General features: G+C 40.3%; 1 protein-coding gene across 2 annotated transcripts in view; it reads left to right on the top strand.

Moving 5' to 3' along the window:
- Positions 1–1271: 1271 nt before the first annotated feature.
- The window catches only part of ELMSAN1 (ELM2 and Myb/SANT domain containing 1), a 58373-nt gene continuing 37703 nt past the window's right edge, over positions 1272–21941 (top strand). Inside the window, exon 1 of one of the 2 annotated variants that reach the window (XM_027642237.1) lies at positions 1272–1392. The gene's annotated coding sequence lies outside the window, so the exon portion shown is untranslated. Of the gene's footprint in view, positions 1393–1714; positions 1811–21941 lie in introns of those variants that run through there. The other variant, XM_027642238.1, reaches the window with a different exon arrangement.

Below are 21941 nucleotides of genomic sequence, written 5' to 3'. Positions count from 1 at the left end.
GACAGGAAAAGATTGGGTGTGGTAATTATACTACTGACCTGGGACTCGTCAGAGAAACCTGGTTATGCATCTGATATGTTTTGTAGTCATGGGCAAGTCACTTCTCTGGGCTTCTGTTTCCACACATCTTGAGCTTCCCTGGTAAAAAGTTCTGCAGGAACTATTGAGAAAGAAATGCAAACTACAGTAAGCAGTGCAAAAATTACTTCTGTATTTCACTCTATAGAGCAATACATGCTGGAAGGGAAACTGCCCTGCTGGTCTGAAAAAAAAAAAAGAAAGCAGCTATGCTACTGCGTGCACTGAATGATATGAGTCTGGATGAAGGTAAACACGTGGCAACGTGCACGTTAGAGAAAAATGTTTCGCATTTTTGTGTTGCTTGGCACATTTCATTGAATGTGAGTATAATCTGTGAATGCTGTCTAAAGGTCATTTTATAATCTAAAAGTTTCATCGATTGTGAACAAACTCGAGTAGCAGAGCAGTCTACAGAGGGAGCAATGACAAAGCAGCTTCTTTATTTCCTGCCTTAGTAGGGTAGAGTAGCATGCCTGTATTAGCCAGCACACTGTGTTTTTTATTCTCGGACCAAGGCAACAGAGGAAGCCATATTCCAGTAGACGAGCTGAACATTTTTAGAAACCTCAGCAGTATGTGTTCTTGTGAAAGTACATTTCAGGTGTTTGGTAAAATAGCCAACAGTATAGACGTGACCTGAGGATTTGCATAAGACAAAAATCCTTTCTCCCTTCCCAGTTTTTCCGCTTTTTCTGCTGAAAAAGCTGTGAAAAAAGGGCCCCAAAGGGGGAAACAGAAAAACATGTTTTCCTCCGGTACAAGTGTTTCCTTAAAAACGAAAGGTGCTAGCTTGTTTTTCTTTAGACAGAAAAGCCATGAAGCCTAACTTTGCTGGGGAGGCCGGCACTGAACTCGCGGCATCAGAGCGGTGCGTTCCGCCAGGTGTTGGACGCGGCAGTATTTTGCAGGGCTTGGCTTCCAAATCAGTGCTGCAAACTCTCTGCCCGCCCCTCACTCGTTGGGGTTTTCCCCTCCTTCCCTGCCAGCAGCCACAGCCGAGCGCAGAAGGTCAAGCCGAGATGTGTGCACAAGGGCAGGGGGCCCAGGCCGGCGCCGGGCAGAGGCGCTGAGAGCCCGCGGGGAGCTGCGCCCGGGGGGAGGAGGAGGAGGAGGAGGGCGGGAGGAGGAGGAGTTGAGGAGCCCGGGCCCGGGAGCCTCCCCGCTTACCGCACTAGGAAGTGACGCTTTCCCTGAGTCCCGGAGAGAAAGAAACAAAGTTTGGTTTTTTTTCCCCTCCTTCTGCGCCCCCGCCCCCCTCTCCGAACAGGCGCCCCGCGTCCCTCGCGGCGCCCGCCGTGCCTCGCTGCGCAGGTGAGCCAGCACGTTCTCTTTCTTCCCTCTCCTGTTTTCCGCGCCTTTATTTTTTTTTTATTTTTTTTTTTTAATTCGCACGATTTGCTTCCGTTTTCCTGCCATTTTGGAGAGAGGGGTGACTTTCCTGGGGCTTTTCTTTTGAGGGTGGTGGTGCGTGCTTTGTGTGTGGGTGCTGGGTGCAGGATGAGGAGCAGAAGTACCTGTGGAGGTGATGAGGGCGGCTGGCTCCGCGCCCGAGCCGCGCAGCCCCGCGGGGCCGGGGCAGCGGCACTGCCGGCCCGCCTGCTGCGGGGGGCCGTGCTCGGCTGCTGAGCCATCGCCTCCCGCCTTGCCGAGAGTTGTTACGAACGCTCCGGAGGGGTTTCTGCGCGGCTGCCCGGCTGCGGCAGGGCGTTCGGGATGTGTCCGTGTCCGGGTGAGCTGCCTGCGGATGGTACTTTGGGGGATTGGTTTGGGTCGGGGGGAGGTTCCCTTTGCTCGCTGCGTGCCGGAGCCGGGGCAGCCCGGCGTGTGCGGCGGCCCTGGGCGCTGCGGGGGAGCCGCCGAGCCGAGCGAGCAGCGTGGCCGGGGTTGGATCGCTCTGCTGGGGTTTACGCAGTGGAGGGGGATGGGGAGGAATTTGTTAGATAATTTCTGAAAATCCCGTGCTCGCCAGCGTACAGCTCTTTTCTGGCAGCAACTGCAAAGGACTGATTCGTTGCAGTTTAGCACTAAAAGCTAACAATACACCTACGCGCGTATGTGAGAGTCTTATATAATACTTACGGGTTTTTTTTTAAACAGGCATAAGCAGGATTTATTTTTGGTTTGTAAAGTCTTGTGTGGTTGCAGCTTGCAGAATTAGCGAAACATTCCGTTTGCTCGACAGAGATTTACTTTCCATCTTCTTTAAAACAGCTTAATTTTTTATAATAATTTGATTTCATTCCGACTGCGTGTTTTGAGCGCAGTGTAAAGGCCATCTGTACTGGAGCAAGCAGTTAAGGGAGGGGAAGAGAGAAAAGAATTGTCCTAATGCGGACACTGATATTAGGTTGTTTAGAGGGCGAGACTGCAGTTCCAAACAGCAGCAGCTTTATGACTGTGTGTAATTACAGAGTGATTGCATAGGACAGCATTGTTGGAACGAATACGTATACACAGGCTATTGTGCAAGATTTCTGTACTGAACAAAACCTAGTTTTGCATTGCAAATGCTAAAGAGAACGTATTCTGCATTGAACTACCACGTTCCTCTTTAACTTCATCGGAGAATTAGAAGGGGAGGTGGGGAGAAGTGGAGCAAGGCTGATCATAGAAGTCACAGACCTGAAATACTCAGCAGAAATGCCGAGAGTAGTCTCTGAAATCACAGCAGACAGAAACTGAAAGCTCGTTGAATCTGTGGGTTCATGTTTCTAAAGTGATTATGCAGCAAGTGAAAATCAAGCAGGCTTGCTAACGCTCCTGCAGGTTTAGTGTAATTCTTGCTCTGGTCTGATTTCTTGTGTGCCTGTGTTAAAATAAGCAACTGCAGTTCAGCTAGCTTGCTTGGAAATGGAGAGAAGTGCATTGAGGAGAGTTTCTGTGTCAGGCCACAAAAAATTAGAGCTTGAAAGGAAGTACGCTTAGAGCATGCTGCTTCAACTTTAACTAGAGTTCCATCTTGTTCAGTGATCTTGCAGGCAGTGTTGACTGAGGGGATAGTAAGAAGCATTGGGAATGTGTGCCACTGACACTGTACTAGTAAGTGTTTTAGGTAAGACTTTGAAAGACTGACATAGTTATGCCAAAGTTCTTGTGGGTGCAACTTAAGGTCGCTAAGATTTGTTTTTCAGAGGTGCTGGTTGTCTGTTATTTTTATCATCTTAGTTTTGGAAATACTTGAAATTAAGGAAATATCAGATCTGAAAGATTTCAGATCTGGTACTCAGAAATTGGCCTTTCTAATATTATAGTCATTTTTCTAGAAATGTTGTCTTTAGGCATCACTGCTGATGTCTTAAGTGCAACAAAGGCTTGTAAAGTGTTTTGAGTACTGTGATGGAAAGTACTATAAATATGGAAAGCTGCTTTAAAATTACTTGATGTTCAACTAGAATATATTTTAGCTAAACACGCAGATCATCTTATTATTGGTAGTTTCCTCAGGTTGTCAATGAAATACTACATGTAAAATGTATGTAGCTTTGTTAATGAAGAATATACAGATGTACTGATGGTGTTTGTTTGTTTGTTTTTTAGCAAGTGGCTAATGATCTATAGGACAAGGCCTGTCACTTGACAAGCTTTCATAGTGATCCTTCTGTAATTTTATTGGAGCATTTTCTTTTAATACAAAATGCATATATCTTAATCTGTGCGTTACTGTGGTGTTCTACCTGTAGATTTTTCTTGGGACTGTACTTCATGTCTTGACTGACTTGTCAATCTATCTTATACTGGGTGTTTTAACGTCAAAATTACCTCTGGAGTAAAACAGGAATAGTGCTTAAAGATTCCTTGGATCATTTGTGGTAGTGATACAATGTAGTCATTCCTTATGCTAAGTCTTTTGCTTTTCACAACATGTGTGGTAGGAGAGAAAGTTTTAGGCCAGGATTCCTCAGGCTTGTATACTAAGGAGTAGGTAACTTGCATGTCCTTGAGTCGTCCTGTGGTACTCAGTGGAATTAGTCATAGATATATATACATTTGTGTGCATGTTAGCAAAACAGAGGCATAGCCGTGCTGGCCTTTAACCCATTGAGGTGCATGGGAATAGTTGTAATATGGAATGGTGAGAGCTGTAGCACAGTACAAGCATTTTGAGAATCTGCATAGACATTCCAGATATTGGTTATGTTTTTGCATTTTCACTCTTACTGTCACCTGTCAGTGGTGGCTGCAGAACTGCAGGAGATATTTTCAAGCCTGTCATCCCTTCCATGACACTGTTCTGTCGAGCTGCTAAGCTATCCCTTAAGTTGCCCCTGATGGAGGGCCTGCAGCCTTTCTTTGGAAATGGGCACCTTGGTGATGATAGTACAGCAGTGTGTGTGTGGGGAGGTGTGTCCAGGCCTGTAAGGAGACAAGAGTTGACTGTCATGAATCAGAATGGGAGTCTGCCTAGCCTGTGGCCTGCTTTCCAAAGGTGGATATGTTTCCTATATGCTTAGCAGTTCTTGAGTTTCTACTCAAGAAACTTACCTGGTTTTCTGTTGAGCTTAGGTAAGCATTTAGCAGACACTTTTTTTAACCTACTGATGTAATCGTTGAATGAGGATGTTGGTAAGAAATCATTTTTGTTATTTCACCTTTTCTAAAAAAACATCACCACCACCAAAACCAGGTATCTTTTTCTTGTCTGAAGCATTGTATAAAATCTTAGTAATGGTTGCAGTAGATTACAGTTTATGCTAAAATGAAGTCTAGTAAATTTGCATGCTAGTCTCCAGTGCAATTAGTTAAATTCTAAATGACATAAAGTGAGAAATAAACCACTTTTCTCTGAGTGTTCACTGTGTGAAAGGGGGAGGTGAGGGAAACGAGCTCTGGTGGTGAGGTTTTGTAACACGTCCAAAAAGCTGCAAGTTCTGGCATGGGCAAGCCAAGGCTTATGAGTCACAACCAAAGAGAAGACTTGTCACTGAGCAATTTGTAAATAGGAGGGATGTACTGCTAATTCAAGGAAATATCATCCTGAGGACCTTCCCTAATAATTGGAAGTGTGGCAGAGAGCATCTGTCAGATAGGAGTTGTTTGTACTTTGAATCACACATTCCCTTTAGTGTGATTTGACAAAGATTTCTTGGTTTGGATACTCATGTGTTATGTAGGTCCCTGAAGGAGGTGGTTGGTCAAGTAACAATTTCAATTTTTGTAGCTGCATACCAGCAACTTGCATTCTGCATGGGAGCTCCTTGGCAGCTACAGCAGCTCCCAGTGCACAAATGACATGTGTTTGCAGCATGAGGCTGCTCAATAAGCAGCTCACAATGCTTTGCATAACTTCTGTTTCTGAATGGTCTCCAACTGTAGCCCTTCTCAGTGCTCTGCTGATCAACTCCAATGACTGAAAAATACACAGAATGTTATGAGTAAAAGCTGTAGTCGGCACACTGGGAAAAAATTTGAATATATGCATTTTGAATGCAGCCAATATGCAGGTATTTAGGAGCAACCATTCAAATGGGGATGCAGAGATAATCTTGGTAGTTAATTCTTTGCTTTTCTGGCTGTGTTGATGCTTTTTATCGTATTTGGACAACCAGAGATAACCAGACTTCAAGTAATATACTTCATTACTATGTATATAATATGGAAGATGTGCAGATATTCTTTGAAATGTACATATCCCAAAAATTAATGTTCTCTTTATGTACAAGTGAATTACATGAATGCCCCTTGTTGAATTGACAGCTGTTGTTGTTCAAGAAGTTGAAAACTGGGAACAACTTGATTTGGAGGGAGTGGCAAAGTGTTCAATATGTGTTAATTTTTTGTTTGTTTGTTTTTAAAGGCATCTTGAAAGGCCTACAGCAAAACATGAAATAATGCTTTCTTTTTTACTCTTCATTAATTAATGAAAATTAATTATAAAGTTCTATATCAGTTGACTTAAATATTGGTAATGATTGAAAGTTGTGAGGGGAAATGGAGGAGCACACAGTGATCTCTTCAGTCTCCTGACCGGTGACAGGACTCCAGGAGATGGCATGAAACTGTGTCAGGGGAGGTTAAGTTGGATATCAAGAAAAAGTTTTTCACCCAGGGGGTGGTGGGGCACTGGAACAGCCTCCCCAGGGATGTGTTCACAGCACCAAGCCTGACAGAGTTCAGAAATTGTGTGGACAATGCTCTCAGGCACATAGTGTGATTCTTAGGGTGTCCTGCACAGGGCCAGCAGTTGGACTCAGCATATTCTGTGATTCTATACGTTAAATGCTATTAATGACTGAAGTAGTAAACTGAGAAACAGTTTTGATATCTTTTTTACTAAATATGTTACTGATTCATTACATGTTCAGTGTTGAGATATAAAGAAACGGGAAATGATATAAAGTCCATATCCATGCTTTATTTTTAATTTTCTGTATATTTGGTTCTCAGTTGCTTGGCTTTCCCCATAATAGCTCTACTAATAGGAAAGGTTACAGTGCAATAATATATATTGGTATATCCTCTTGTCATTTATTTTGGGAAGACAAATTAAATGCGTATGTATATTTATAATTATACATTAACACACACTGTTCTGTTAATACACCATTAAATTTCTCATGTTGTAACTCAGGTCCCCTGAGAAAGTTTTTTGACTGTTTGTACTATTATTTCCAGCTTGAATATCTTGCTAAATTTTGGGGTTTATCTTAATTTGTTGTCTTTGGTAATGTTGCTTTTGGTGTTTCTAGAGCTATAGTGACCAAAACATGCATGAATTGTGATTAGAAGGTTTATTCTTGTCTTCTTTTTTCTTTTTTTTTTTTTTTAATGAAAAACATTTAACTGAAAGGATTTTTGAAATACTGGTTTAGTTTTGCAGCCTAGTAGTAGTACAGTGTTGTATGGTTGATTTCCAGGTACCAGATCATCTGCTTCCCTTTGGTGTGGGTACACTACAATCTGTTGTTCTCTGAAGCTGCCTGTTGTGGGGCAGTCAGCCTGCTGAAATCTTGTCACCTTGTCTGTGGTGTGTGTTGTCGTGATGAGGTCCAAAGTTGAACAATCTCCAGTTTGAATAATCTCCAAATTGCCTTGCTGTGGTGTAGTTCATAGGTAAAAGTGCATCCCAGGTTGCTTGACATTGTTGGGTGATTTCAGACTTGGCTTAATCGTGGATGCTTACGTGTGGCCTTGTCTGCTGCGCCTGGATTCCTTGAGCATCTCCTTTTGAACTCCTGCACACGTCTCCTGGCAATTTGTCATTAATTGCATTATTGTTTTGAGGTTTATAGTAATGCAAGTCAACTATTCTTGCAGTTTTATAATACTCCTATCTCTTCAGATTCTCCATCCTGAACAGTCACCTTTAAACACATTGAAAAGTAAAGCAAAACGAAGTGCCATACATTAACAATACTCCTGGGATTTCAACTGGATTATTCGCCATAAAACTGTTCTAATTTCAGGCTTTATTTCTTCCTACATAATGTATTGATTATTCTTTCATGCACTTCGTGAGAGTTTGCTGTGTTTGTGGAAAATTGCTGCACTTAGGCGGAGGAGAATTTAGCAAACTATTTTCCTATTTTAAATTCGGTTTTATACCATTTGAGAAAAAAATCCCAGCACTGCCAAATTCCTAGTGAAAGGAGGGAGAGAAAAGACACAGCCATAAGACCTTCTGATTGCTTTAGGAGACTCCAGAGATGACAGTTCAGGATCCCAAATACTCATCTGTGTGAAACTGTCAGGGAAATCTGACTGGTTTAGTTTGATTTCAAGACTTGGAAAACTCTGAGTTGAATTATTTTCTTAGAATCTTTTTTGACAAGCTCTAGATGTTATCCTGTATGAGACTTGCTAAATATAGGGAACAATTATAATATTTATTCTATTTAATTAAGATTATAAATTTTGTTTTTTATTAGAAAGCTATTATATTTTGAAATTTCTAGAAAATATAAATATTTTTTCAAGTCTGTATCATGAGTAAATCATGTAGTCTTTCTGTAATGGTATTTGTTTAAATTGACATGTTTCAAGAGATACTGAGATGACTTGGAGAAGGAATATATTATAAATGAAAGCTATGACTAATGAAATATTACTGTACCATTGAGCATTCTTAAGGGTCTAAGCTGTCCTCCTTGAATAGTTGGAAAGTCTCTTGCATGTAAAGGGTGAGATTGCAAGGAAATAATTGTGCAAAATGTTGCATTTGATTATGGGCTTCAGTTTTTTCTTATTTAATTTCGATATTGAAGTGGTCTTTGTTGCTATTTCCAAATACATTCAAGAGTACAAAATGTATTCTTCTTTCCAGTTAAAGTATGAGAACTACATAAACTCCTCCTCAGTTTAGTCCTCTTCTTATTTTGGCAGAAGTGAAATATTTCAGGTATGGTACTGACTCAGCTGACTTATTTTGCTATTGCAGCTCTCTTTCTATAGAAAATGTACCATAACTTTTTCTGTAGAAAAATTTGATCTGTAATAAAAATGCCCTTTTATTGTCTAAGAATATGAAAAGAAGAATCTGAAAGTCCTTATAAACAATTAGTTTTAATTTTGAATTTGAGATGTAAAGAACGAACATTTGAAGAAATGAGGTATTAAAACCCCAGGAAATTTGGTGTAGCTGATACTATACTTAGGTTTTGCACGTGTTAAGAGTGAGTAAGGGGCTGCCTCGCAGGAAGCTTTGTTGAAATCAATGCTGATGTTTTTTTATTTAAAATATGAATTAAGTTAGCTGATTTTTTTATTTGCAATATAAATAAACCTGGTTACCTTATGTAGTGGGTTGACCCTGGCTGGACCCCAGGTACTCACTATAGCTGCAGTACTACTCTCACTCCCCTCTGCAACTGGACAGAGGAGAGAAAAAAATAGCAAAAGATTCATGAGTTGAGATAAAAGCTGGGAGGGGTCACTTACTTATCACCATCACAGTTCTTCATGAAACTCCTGTCCCGTGGGTCACTCCTCCATGGGGTGCAGTCCTTCACGAATGAGCTGTACTGATGTGGGTCCCCCACAGGGGCCACAAGTCCTACCTGGGAAAAACCTGCTCCAGCGTGGGCTTCCCTCTCCACAGGCTGCAGGTCTCTGGCAGGACCCTGCTCTATCTTGGGCCTCCCACGGGGTCACAGCCTCCTTCAGATATCTACCTGCTCCAGCATGGGCTCCTCCATGGGCTGCAGGGGGGTCTCTGCACCCCGACAGTCCCCCATGGGCTGCAGGGGCACAGCTGCTCCGCCATGGTCTGCACCACGGGCTGCAGGGGCCTCAGCTCTGGCGCCTGGAGCACCTCCTGCCCCTCCTTCTGCACTGACCTTGGTGTCTGCAGAGTTGCTCACATGCTCTCACTTTGCTCTTCCCTGGCTGGAATTCTTTCTGCGCCACAACCTTCTGTTCTTAAATGTGTTATCACAGGGGAGTTACTCTCACTCTTGATTGGCTTGGCCTTGGCCAGCGGCAGGAAGTCTGTCCTGGAGCCGGCTGGCATTGGCTCCTCCAGACAGGGGAAGCTTCTGGCAGCTTCTAACAGAAACCACCCCTGAAGGGGTCCCCCCCCCCCCCCCCCCCCCCGCTACCGAAACCCAGCCACGGAAAGCCACTACACCTTACCTTTACAGAGGAAATTAAAATACAGAGAGCTCTGTTAGCAAAAGAAATAAAATGCAGATTTGAAGCCTTGATTTGTAAAGTTTTTCTCTGCAACTGGAAGAGCTCTTTATTATTCATAATAATTACTATTGATATAAATTGCACACTGGAAAATTCAGTTTCCTTATTCAGGTAATCTCTCCTAGCATTTTAAAATGAGCTAGCCTGCCTATGCAGGTTTTTGTTTGTTTGTCTAAGAATGACATCAACATATGTTTGCTAAATTGTTAAGCACAGGAGACAGATGAAACTTGGATAGACTGGTCATAGAAGAAGCAAGGCATCTATAACACAGAGGTGATAGAGCAACATTGGAGACCTTTTACTGGCCTTCAGGTTGCACTGCAGCTTTTTAGCGAGTTTATGGATTTCTCCACTAGGCACCTCTGCAGAGGTATCATCAGGCGAGTATGAGACCAAGGACAGTGGCCCAAACACTTGTCAACACCAACAATTGCTTTACCACGCATAGGTGGATATTTAGTTAAAGGGGCAGTGTTTTTGATACTTGGAGTTGATGTTAAAACACCCGTGTTGTCAAGTGCTGCTTCTTCTATGGTGACAAAAGTCATGTTGAAATGGCTTTTTGGTTTTTGTTTTGATTTTCCCAGTGGTGATAAATCAATAATCTGTTCCAATCCTGATCAGTAATATTCTATTATTATAGTATTGTCAAGTTACGGGTAATGTTTATGGAAGAATGATATTTAGATGAAGGGCAAAACTTCCTGTTTTTAAAAGACAAGGCACAAACAAACAAACATTCTCATGCACACACAAAATAAAAAAATGCCAAGGTAGGAAGATACTTAAATTTAGAAGCTTTTAATGCTTCCTTCATGAGATATATTGGTATTTAAACTATACTTGAATTTTGATCTCAAATTGTAAATGCTAAGTCCATATACTACAAAATGGCATACTTCAAGGACCATATGACAAAAAGCAAACAAGAGAACTCAGTATTTGAACTGATTCACATGTTACTCAGCTAAAGAGCAGAAATGGCACTACCATTTCCAGCAACTCTTTGGTGTCAAATACAGAAAGATAATTTCTTATAAAGCAAAAAAATCCGTTTTTCTGTATTCTCATCAAAAGTCTGAGCAGAGATCTACTGAAGAGGGTTTTTGAGAATAACTCAAATTGCATAAGATGATTTGCTTCTACACTTTACATCATAAGTAAAAAGGACTGCACCTGCTCTCAGGCTACATGGTATAGATAAGTCTACAGTTTTACTTTCATATTCTGAGGCAGTATGGTTTTACTGCAGGTTTTTACCATTTTACCATTTTTTAGTTTGAATAATATGTAACAAAGGTGCAGGCTACATTTAGACCTTTAGAAGGCTAAGTGTGACCTATAGGTTTCCCTTTTGTCAGAAGTAAATTTGAGGGTCTGATTTGCAAGTGAATGTTGCAATGCTGTGAGTGGGCCTGTACCAGCAGTTCTTATGGTGATCTGTTTCAGGAATATGGCCTAGAAATTGAAGTTAGGGGGAGCTTTCTAATATATATAGCTTTCTAAATATATGTTTAAGAAGTCACATCCATACTCTTCCCAAAAAGGCAATGGCTTTGTGTAGCCTTTTAAAATATTAAATAAAATCTTACTCTTAAACTCTTTCAGTAGGCTGAAGTGCTTTTATTGTTCTTTTTGTGACAACCCACCCTTAAGGGGAACTGATGATTTATGATTCCATTGAACCTTTTATTCACCCTTAGACAAAACAAGCTGCTTATACTGAAACTAAAATGGTCAGCAAAAGGTACCTTGAGCTTAAAACAAGTCATGCTCTTTGTCCTCACCCAGAATACCCATTAGGTCTTCCAGTCATGGAATTTCTTGGATCTGATGTATGAGCCTACACTTGCATCTACAAACTTAACATAGTTGTTAAGACAACTATCGGATAAGTAGGACTAAAGCCAGGCAGACTTAAAAGAGAAGGCAATAAAATGCTATTCAGGGAGGAAGTGTTTTCTGGTGCCATAGGACACACAAAAAACCTGTTTCCATCTTTCTCCCTTTCTTGCAAGCTGGCTGCTGAAAAGCAGTTTACATTGTTTGTGCCTTGTTATCATCCTCGTTTTATGGTGAGGTAATTGTTTTCAACCAAGAGGCTACAGAACCTTACTCTGACCTAACAGTAGTGGCATAGTGTGAGTGGGAGTGGAGATTTTGCCTCACGCGGGTGAGCTGATTGACAGGGGCTCTGATAGGGGAAGGTGTGATATGTGAGTCTGAATTTGCATCTCCATGGCTGGGTGAATGTTTTGTCAGCAGACTGTGTACAGGTGTTCACATCCTCTCACACCGACTGTGTTTGAGAAGGAGCTGACTTTGCTGTTATGAAATGGTTATTGGCACCCTCTGTGGTGGGCACACAGAGCCACTTAAGATAGAGGCACTTAAGTCTTGGGAAAATAGCAACTTTTTGCATTGAACTGCAGATATATGTTTGCCTATATGCATTCTCTGTGGTTGCCTTTTGACTAGCTTTTTCCCAGACATTGTAATTAAAAGGCTGATTTTTGGTTCTCTGTGAGCTGCTTAATCCCATCGTATTCTAGAAATCTGAGATGTGGAAGCATCTTAAGAAGACAGTTCTTTCTGAGTGACTTGATTTATGAGAGAAGTACAGTTTGGAGGTAGAAGAATATTCTGTGTTCAGTCACAGCTATAAAAGAGTAATTTTAAGTGACAGAATTTGCTTAGGAAAGTGCTCTAGGTTAAGTGTAGGATGCCTGGCTGTTTACAAGTAACTGTCTAAGCTGCACAGTTTGGATGCATGGAGGCAATGTGAAAATCTATTGACATCTTTAGTTACTCAACTGGTTTATTTTTGGGAACTCATGAATTGGCAGGACACAGTGACCCTGTCTGAAAGGGAAAAGCATCATGACTTTGAATGCAGGAGACTTAGTGAATATACTTGCTACTATTTCTTTGCAGCAACTATCATAGAGATTTTAACCCTTTGCTTTTCCATGAACATTTTTGCATAGTATTAATATATTTTAATGAAAATCTAATACTACTCTGTCAACACAAAATGGCTTAATGTGTCAGATTTGAAGAGTATGAAGTTTTCGTGCTTGAAAAAGGGGAAAAATTATTTGGTGATAGATTGCTTGTTGGTAACCTTTTATGTTATACCCTTCACCGGGAATAGCTATAGCTTGGATTCACAACTGGTCCTGGTCACAAGAGACTGCAACATAAAAAAGACAGAGCAATCTTGCATGCAAGTGATATTGGGTTACAAGCAAGTAAGGAGCTGAGAGACGTTGTATTTATGTATACAAAAGCACAGCTGTATTTTGTATGACACTGATACTGTTTTTGCACTCTGTGGCTAGAGAGACCCAGCAGACAGAATTAAAAATTGACAGTAACAACTGCACAGTGTTGTGGAAATTTTGTTCTTTCTGTTGTAAGTTTTCTGCTCGTGACTGGTTTATGAAAACCAGTACCCTTCGCATAGTGCATAAGAGCGAAACCCAGAAAGCTTTCTTGTAGTGTGTTCCTTGTAGCTGCTACTTACAGTCCTGGTTTGGAGAGCTGATACAAGTTTGCATGGAGAGTTTATTGTGGAAGACAGTTGGTTTTCTCTTGGCCTTTAATATCCAGTACTCTGACAGCATCAGAAATTCTCAACTGCATTATCAGTTTAGTTGAAAACAACTTCATTGCTGGAAATAAATAACTTTAAAGCATTTTACTTAATGTTACTTGCAGTTGTCTTACTGAAAAGTTAAAGTTGTGTTTGTTACTCTTAGTTATTCCATATCCCTTTATTCATTCACACAGTTCACTTGTAGTCTCACACCAGCATTGCAGGATTTCTTGCAAATGCTGAATTGCAAGAGCAGATAAGTTACGATCACTTTGAAAGGAAAGAATCACTGATTTGATTTTTGTGTGTTATAAAAACAAAATTTTAAAAATGCCCACAGATGAAGAAATAAAATAAAACAAAGGTTAAGACTTGGCAAACTGACTGGACTTATGGAGACCATTTTACTTTAAAGGTGACTTCTCCACCATCCTTTTTTTTTTTTTTAATTAGAAATAGAAGTGGCATGGGGTTTGATGTTTGTTTTTTTTTTAATAAAAAGGAAGATCTGGAAAACTCATGTGTCTGGAACGATGTCAGCTTATCTGTTCAGTAACAGTCCTGGTCCCCTACTATTGTTAAATACAATTGCTGGAAAAATTTGTCTTGAGTCTCACATCTTAATTGAAGGCAGGGATGTTAATACAGTGAGTTCTTTCTTTTCTTCTCAGTACTGTCAGTGCTAATTTTCAACTTTATTTTAATAAATTTTTGTTTTGTCTAGCATTTTTTATAAGATGTGCCTAATTTTAAGAATACCATTGCATTATCTTTTAAATACTAAAATATAGCCAGCTGAAAATATTTTTCCCTCCTCTTTGTGGATGACCTTAAATACAAGTTTAAAAATTACAAACACCTTATTGGTTAAACATGAAAAGTAAAGGTGAAAAAACTCTGAGGTCCTTGATGCATCTTTTAAAAGAACTTGTTGAAAGCAAAATAACTGCTTTTATTTCAAAATTTAAACAAAGGAGCATGTTTTTGATGATTGCAAAGACATTATTAATATGGTGGAGCCTTTGTAATTTAATCGGATTCTGTTGTGTAATGCTTGTTTATGGGGATAAAGCATTATTTTAAGAAAAAAATATTTAAGTAAGTTACTTAAGAAACAATTTAGATGGAAGAAATTGTTCATACCTGCAGTCTGTGTAGTCATGTAAATGCATGAAGTTTACATGTAGTCATGTAAACATACAGCATAGGTGTAACATATGGCCAAGACAGAATACAACTAGTTAATGATAAAGGGTGTTGTTTGAAGTCACAACAAGCACATTGTGCTTGCAAATAGCATTAGTCTTCTCTTCTTACCAAACAAGATATACAAATATGTTACGACCTTAATTTCATTGATAGCATTGCATCTCTTGGAAGTTGAGAATTAAAGCAACTGAGAGAGAATTTGTTTTAGGATTTTTTCTTGAAGATTGTTGGTAGCAGTGTATGGGGGTTTTTTTAATATTAAAACAAACCAGAAAAATCTTCCCCATTAATGAAGTCTGAGCACTGTTATGTAGTTAGACTTTTTAATCTATTGTTTTAGGGAGCTTGCTTTTCTTGCAGTGGAGAAGTTGGAAAAGGAGCTGTGTATATTCATTGCTTGTAGAAATGCAGAATAAGTAGTATAAACAACAAAAGGGGCTGTATATTAAAAAAAAAAAAAAAAAAAGGAAAGAAAAATCCTCATCCAAGACCTAACTAGTAGGTAGTAACTGTGTTCCAGGATGCCTTTCTGTGCACTGCAGGACAGAGTGCAGGACTCTGTACTGCCAACGTCTATAGCCTGCCTGTGCAGGGGTGTTTAGTGCCTGGCTGGGCCTGAATTAATGAAGGTGGGGACTGAGTGTCACAGCAGCTGCAGCCACAGGTCGTGGCATGCCAGGCTGCCTGTGAGGGCAGGGGGAGCTGCCAGGTGCCTGTTTGTGGGGGCAGCCCACATGACTCTCAAGACCGGTGAGCTCAGCTGCAGGGTGGACACAAACCCTTTGAAAGATAATGTTTCTTCAGGCTATCACTTGGGCTCTTGCTCAGCAGCTGAGGCATTTCATTGGGAAGTGCAACATCAGAAAAGCACGCTTTTGGACTCCAAATGGCTTTGGAGCAGCTGTACTGAACAGCTAAATAAATATGAGCCCCTGTAAGAGGAAATAACTTTTCAACCAGATATATGCACAGATGGATTGTAATCATAGCGAGTCCAGTGTTTGCCTGAACAAGAGGGAAAACTTCAGCAGAGAGCTATAAGTGGAAATTTGTGCTTATACCAGCTTCTTGTAGCAGCAATTCGAGTACACTACTCCTGTTTAGTAGGAATGAGACAGGCATCTCATGGAGTTTGAAAAAATAAAGGAGCTAAGGAGACACCAGCCATGAGCTACAACAGCAATGTACACTAAAATTTGTTGGTGACCAGATGCCTCCAAAAGTGTCTGGGAGCAGTTTTTCTACAGCAGTGTGAATGGACCATGGTAACATAGGTCTGTGTGCTGGAGGTACTGACCTACTGGATATCAATGTGCTCAGAGAGAGCAGAGGAGGATAGCATTCCCCTGCCCGGGGAAACCCAGTGTGTTGCTACCTCCAAAATACAGAAAAATAACATATTAAAAAAAAATTGCAAATTTGGAAGATATCTAGTAATTACAGATACACTTCCTAAAATATTTTGTCATCATGGCCCAAAAATATTTTGTAATAGTAGAGCAAAGTACTGAGCTAAAATTATACATAGACAGCACTTATGAGAGTTGCTGCTTATTCAGGAAGGAATTATTGTAAAATAGTGGATTTGGTATAAGATAATTCGAGGTTTATTTAATTGGTTTGTTAATGAACAAGAGAGTCTTTAATAAATACTGAAGTACTGAAGTTCATAATTTTCAAATTCTAATATGTTTCATGAAGAGGGAGTTGTTACTGGTGTGATTTTGCTTTAAAAAGGCACCTTTAAACTGAAAGCAAATTTGTAGGTTTAAATGACACTCTCTGTGTCTTAAAATAAATGGATTGTCTCTTGATAGAAATGGTGCCAGTACCCAGAGGAGGCCTTAGGGCCATGTGATGGAGTTGCATGCCTTAAAGACTAAAATGTGACTTTAAGTTAGTGCATACATTTGTAATTGTATGTCTGTCTTTTTTTCTTTAAAAAAAAAGAAAAAAAAAGACTTATTCAGTTTTAGTGTGGGAGACAGGAGGTGGTCAGTGATTGCTTTTAAACACTGAAGTTTTCCGGAATGCCTGGGAAGGACATGGTGCTGCTTTTGTGGGGCACGTTCGCTGAGGTCTGCGCGGCAGCAGATCTCTGGCAAGAGCTTGCTGTGCTGCACAGACCAGTTTTCCACAACCCTCAGCAAGTTGGTCACCACGGATTATTCTTTCCACATGTCGATTTTGCGCATGAAGCTACTTTTGGGAATTGAAGCCAAAATTCAAGAGTTTGCTTGAAGGGAGTGTTAACCATTTACACATATACAGCTCCCCACATTCCTCCCCAGAATGATGGTGGAAAATATTCCTAGGCTGATTTAGTAACAGCTCAGTCACTCTCAATAGTAGACACTACTGTAAGTATACAGATTAGCAAGAAACACACGGTGGATGGATTTTATTACTGAAGAATTAGTTCTCCACAGTGAAGAGGAAAAGAATGTGTCCATGTTCGGCTGCAGAAATTTTTACTACTGCAGCTAGACAAGCAAAGTATATTTATTGCTGGGGACTTTATTTTAAACTGTTTATTCAAAGACCACCAGAAGTGTCATTTTACTTAAGGCATAAAAAGTTTAAAAAATGGGAGTGTGGCAGGCAATTTCTTTTTTTGACATTAGAACTGCAGATATAGTTATTTTAGAATTTGAGCTAGTGAAGTGATACTGGGAGCTGAGGAATTGACAGCTGGGGTTTTTTTCAACTACTGCTGTTAAAAACTTTAACCTCTAAATCCAATGTCTACTGAATGCTAGGGGGAAGTTTGTGTATGAAATTTTTCAAATTTTTAACGATTTGCAATATTTGAAACTATAAACTGTTCCTCCAATTATATTGAAAATTTTGGCACAGAACATACTTTCCATATTAAAAAAAAAGTGCTAATTCCTCTTTACCATGCAAATATCTGTGTATAAAATTAAAATATATATCATCATCATCATGGCTGGGCTTCGTGAATGAAGATTTGGGGAGGGCTCTACCCACGTTTGTTGCAAGCGCGCTGGTGGCTAAAAAGGCCAATACGAGATAGGCACGTCCGGTTGCAAAAGGCACAGCAGAAAGACCCCTTAGGTGGTATATTCTGCAAGGCACGATTCTTTCTGCGTTGCCTTTTCTCCTTAAGGGTGATCCTGCGTGCGTTCTCAAAAGTATCAGCAGTGTTGAAGATAGTGTGTCTCCAGACCTCCCAATTGGAGGCCAGAGTAGACCAGTTATGGTGATCAATGTGGCCAAGGCTGAGATGTTGTTTCAGGGAGTCCTTGTATCTTCTCTTTGGGGCTCCTCTCTTGCAGCAGCCGGTGGCAAGTTCACCATAGAGCAAGATCTTAGGGAGGCAGTGGTCCTTCATCCTTGAGACGTGCCCTGCCCAACACAGCTGTGTTCTCAGCAACATGGCCTCAATACTTGTGACTGCTGCTTGTTCTAGAACAGATGTATTGGTCACATAATCTGACCAGTGGATGTTTAGGATTGTACAGAGGCAGCGTTGATGGAAGCGTTCTAGGAGACACAGGTGGTGGCGGTAAAGGACCCATGATTCAGATCCATATAAGAGTAGACAGCACAATGGCTCTGTAAACACTGATCTTGGTACTTTTCTTCAGGTGTTTATTTCACCAAACTCTTTTATGCTTTCCGAAGGCACTATATGCCTTTACTAACCTGTTGTCTATCTCTCCATCAATCTTACCTGTCAGAGGAGATGAGGCTACCTAGGTAATTAAACTGCTGGACTGATTTGAGCTCTGATTGGCTAATGGTGATATGGGGATGATGGAAGACTTCCTGAGGTGGTGGTTGATAGAGAACTTCTGTCTTCTTTAAGCTGACTTCCAGCCCAAAGCTGAGAAGTATAATTAAAATGGTAAACAGCTTCTTTTTATTGGCAGTGGTTTTTATGTCCAAATCTATCCTATTATTTCCAGATAAGGTATAAGTAGAAAGATTATATTAAAGAAATTACCAAATCTGAGAAACTACCTTAAAAAACCAAAAGGGGTGGCACTCTAAGATGTTATTATTGTTTCTTAGTTAGATGCGTGGTTCATGTCTTTTGAAACAGTTTGTCCTGCTGTGGTATCTTAGTGGAATTAAGTATATATAACTACAAGGCACCGTGTTCTAGAAAATGGACAAAATCTACTGCAACTGTAGGTGCAAGAGGAAGGGCATCTGGAGAATCCAATACACTTGTGGTTTCAGGAGGGAGAGATTTTCTTCTTTCTGCCAGTTTTTTTCGTCGTCTCACCCTTTTCTCTCGTATTAGCTTCGTACGTGTTGCAGCGTGAATGGAAACCAACCACCGTACTTGACCTCAGTCTGAAATCGAAAGTGATGAATTCTTCAGCCCTGGGCCTCGGAAAGTGCTGCTGGGGGAATCCCTGTCTCTGCACTGATGCTGCTGTGAAGCTTTACGCCAACGCCAGGGTCACACATCTTGCAGAAAGTGAGCTGAAGTTAGCTGGAGAACGTGGAAACCTTGCTTCAGCAAAGCTACTGAGTTTAGAAACGTCTGCAGTAATAATACAAACTTAGCCTGCTACCTGCAGGAACTATGTACATGTAGAAGCCATTCTTTTATCTAAACTTTTGTTTCTTGAGGGTATGATATGCAGATAGCAATGAGTGTGAAATTTCTTCTGCTTTTTTGTTGATTTTTATGGCTCTGACAGTACTTTTGTGACTCTGATTTGGCAGATTTTGTCTGCAAGGGAACCTTTTGTGCAGTGTTCGAGATTTTCAGGCAGGCAGAGAACAAAGCCACAAATACGAGTGGTGTGAGATTTAAGAAGAGCATCGACTTAACGACTTAATCTACTGTGAATGCCATCACAGTTATGTGCAAATTAGTACTTGTTCTTTCTTTCTAAGTAATGCTGTGACTTAGCATTCCTCATGCATAGCTCTCAAGGCTTGGTTTTCTTGTTGTTTGTTTGTTTGTTGTCCTCCCTCCCTTAAATAGCTGCGAAAAATACATAGCTTTTTATGGAGAGGGGGAAAATGAAATTTGCATTTCAAAAACTCTGGCCCCTATTTTATTTTTTCTGTGAAACCTTGTTATGTTTCACAACTAAATGCGTGATGGTTCTGCTCCTCCCTTCCCCCTCTCACCCCTTCAATAACAGAAATCTGTAGGGTAAAACAGTGACCAAGGCTCCCTGACCTCTGGGGCCTCAGAAAGGCCAGTGATGGCAGTGGCAGAGCCCTTTCCATGGTTTGTTGAAAGAGTCCTTGTTCCTGCAGACCAGCTGCTGCAATTTGTGCTGTGTTCCTGCTAAATATCAGTAGAAGTTGCTCTTAACTTCTCCGGATTAAACAGAAAATTCAGTTAAGAGAGTTCAAAGGATGGAAGCTTGTCCCTGCACGGGTGAGCTCCATCATGCAATTCTGTCATTCATCTGTATCTTATGGGTCTGAAAACTGTTTCTTGTTTGTGGTGCCTCGGATGTTGCAGTTGTGGGAAGAGAACAAAAATTCTTTTCCCTTGGAGTGGTTGTCAGGAAGGCGATTGCAAAAATGAGAGGAATATGTATGCCATGGTAATTGCTAAAAGCACTGTCTTACAGATTTAAGAGCTCTATTTTTTAATTCTCTGATTCCAAAGTGTGCTTTTATGCTTTACCTGACATCTTGCAAATGCAGTCTGTGAGCAAAACTGAGATCAAGTAATTATAGAAGAGTAATCTCTTGTTGGCTGCCTTTTTGCTTTTTAGTGCAAAACGGGCTGCTTTGTCTCTCTTTGTTTACCTGTTAAAAGTACAGAATGTGGCACATGACCCATGTGGTGAGGTTGGATGAATTGGTGTTAATATATTGCTTTAACTGTTGCGAAGTGTTATGTAAATGATGACTATTCCAATAACATCAGGTTTGTTTGTGGACAAATTACTTCAACTACTTTCCCCCAGAGAAATTTGTCTGCAGTGTAACATCTGGTAGAATGTTTTTCTGCCTTGGTTGATTCCTAAATCTTTTCCAAATGAGGAAGAACTGTGTAACAAATGTCAGCCTGATGATGAGAGACTGGATGTTCATTCTTATTGTTTGGAGATTTGCTGAAAATAGTAAAGTCATCAGAAGCTGTGGGACATAAACTGAATTAGTAACCTGTTTAAAATAAAGAGAGTGCTATCTAGCTGGTGTGGAAAAGTCCTTTAGAATCTACTATCACAGAATCAGAAAATGGTTTGGGTTGGAAGGGACCTTAAAGATCATCTCATTCCAACCCCCATGTCATGGTCAGGGACACCTTCCACTAGACAAGGTTGCTCAGAGCCCTATCCAACCTAGCCTTGAACTAGATGACTAGATGCATTATGGATTATGAAGGAGAATCAATCACAGAATTTCTTTGTTGTGAGAGGGTCAGGTTAATGGAATCCCTATACTGAAAGACATGATTAGTTTATTGGCCTTTCATTCCAAAGTGAAAACTATATTATGTAAGGGTTTTTATTTTTTTTCTAAGTGATTTCTTTTGGAGATGGTCAGGTATTTAGCGCAGATCCTCTTAACAGCTTTTCTGGTGAGTTGCTGTATGGCTTTCCAATTATTTATGACCTGTTTTTTTTTTTTTTTTTTTTTTTTCACAAATTGCAGGGACTTAATATTCCTGTTAATAGCAGTTACATAGTTTGTATCTTTAGCAAATACAGTTGTTCAAAGTGTAATGTGGTGTTACTGACCCAAAATGTTATGACTTCAATTAAAATGTATTTATGTTGTTCCATGATTCACAGAGTTGACTATGTAAGTGCAGGATACTTTCTGATCTGCTTAACACTTATAGAATTCCATGTTCAGGTGGATTAATGAATAAACTTAAGTTTTTCCTGCAGTTTTGAACTTAATCACTGTGACCTTAATTTTGTGTTTTACTAAGAACTGAGTCTTTTACTCAATTTAAAGTAGATTTGTAAGGGTTCTTAATAGAGGAGACCTTTCCTCATACTGTTATTAAATGACTTTTTCTTTCTAGTTATAAAGTGCAGGAGGAGTGGTTTGTTTGGTTTCAGGTAGGCTTGTTGAGCCGAATCTTCAGGAAGCTTCTGACTTTGCTCTGAGTAATATATCAGTATGAGGCTGATGTCACTTATGCCCCATTGTGGTAGTGCTTCATAATGTTAGTAAGGATACAAATAAGCCACTACAGAAATGAGAGAGCTTTGTATTTGATCCAGTATTGGTGCCAACCATCTGCTCTTTTCTTCATCCACTGAAATCCTTGTGCCTAAAAGGAGGATATTGGGCGGGTGTCTGGCAGGTAACTGGCAGGGAACTCTTGAATCCTGGGGCTTGGAGAGTGCTTTGGTTCTTTATTAAAGATTAGGAAATCAGAGCGCTCTCTGGGCCCCTGGATTCTTAAAACCTTGCTGTTTTTCAGCATGTAATGATTATACTTGCCCATGTCTTTCAG

The sequence above is a fragment of the Corapipo altera genome, unplaced genomic scaffold (genome assembly GCF_003945725.1).
Source record: "Corapipo altera isolate COAL_440 unplaced genomic scaffold, ASM394572v1 23b, whole genome shotgun sequence".
NCBI lineage: Eukaryota > Metazoa > Chordata > Aves > Passeriformes > Pipridae > Corapipo > Corapipo altera.
Note: the sequence above shows the minus strand (reverse complement) of the source record. Positions and strands in the feature narration are given on the sequence as shown.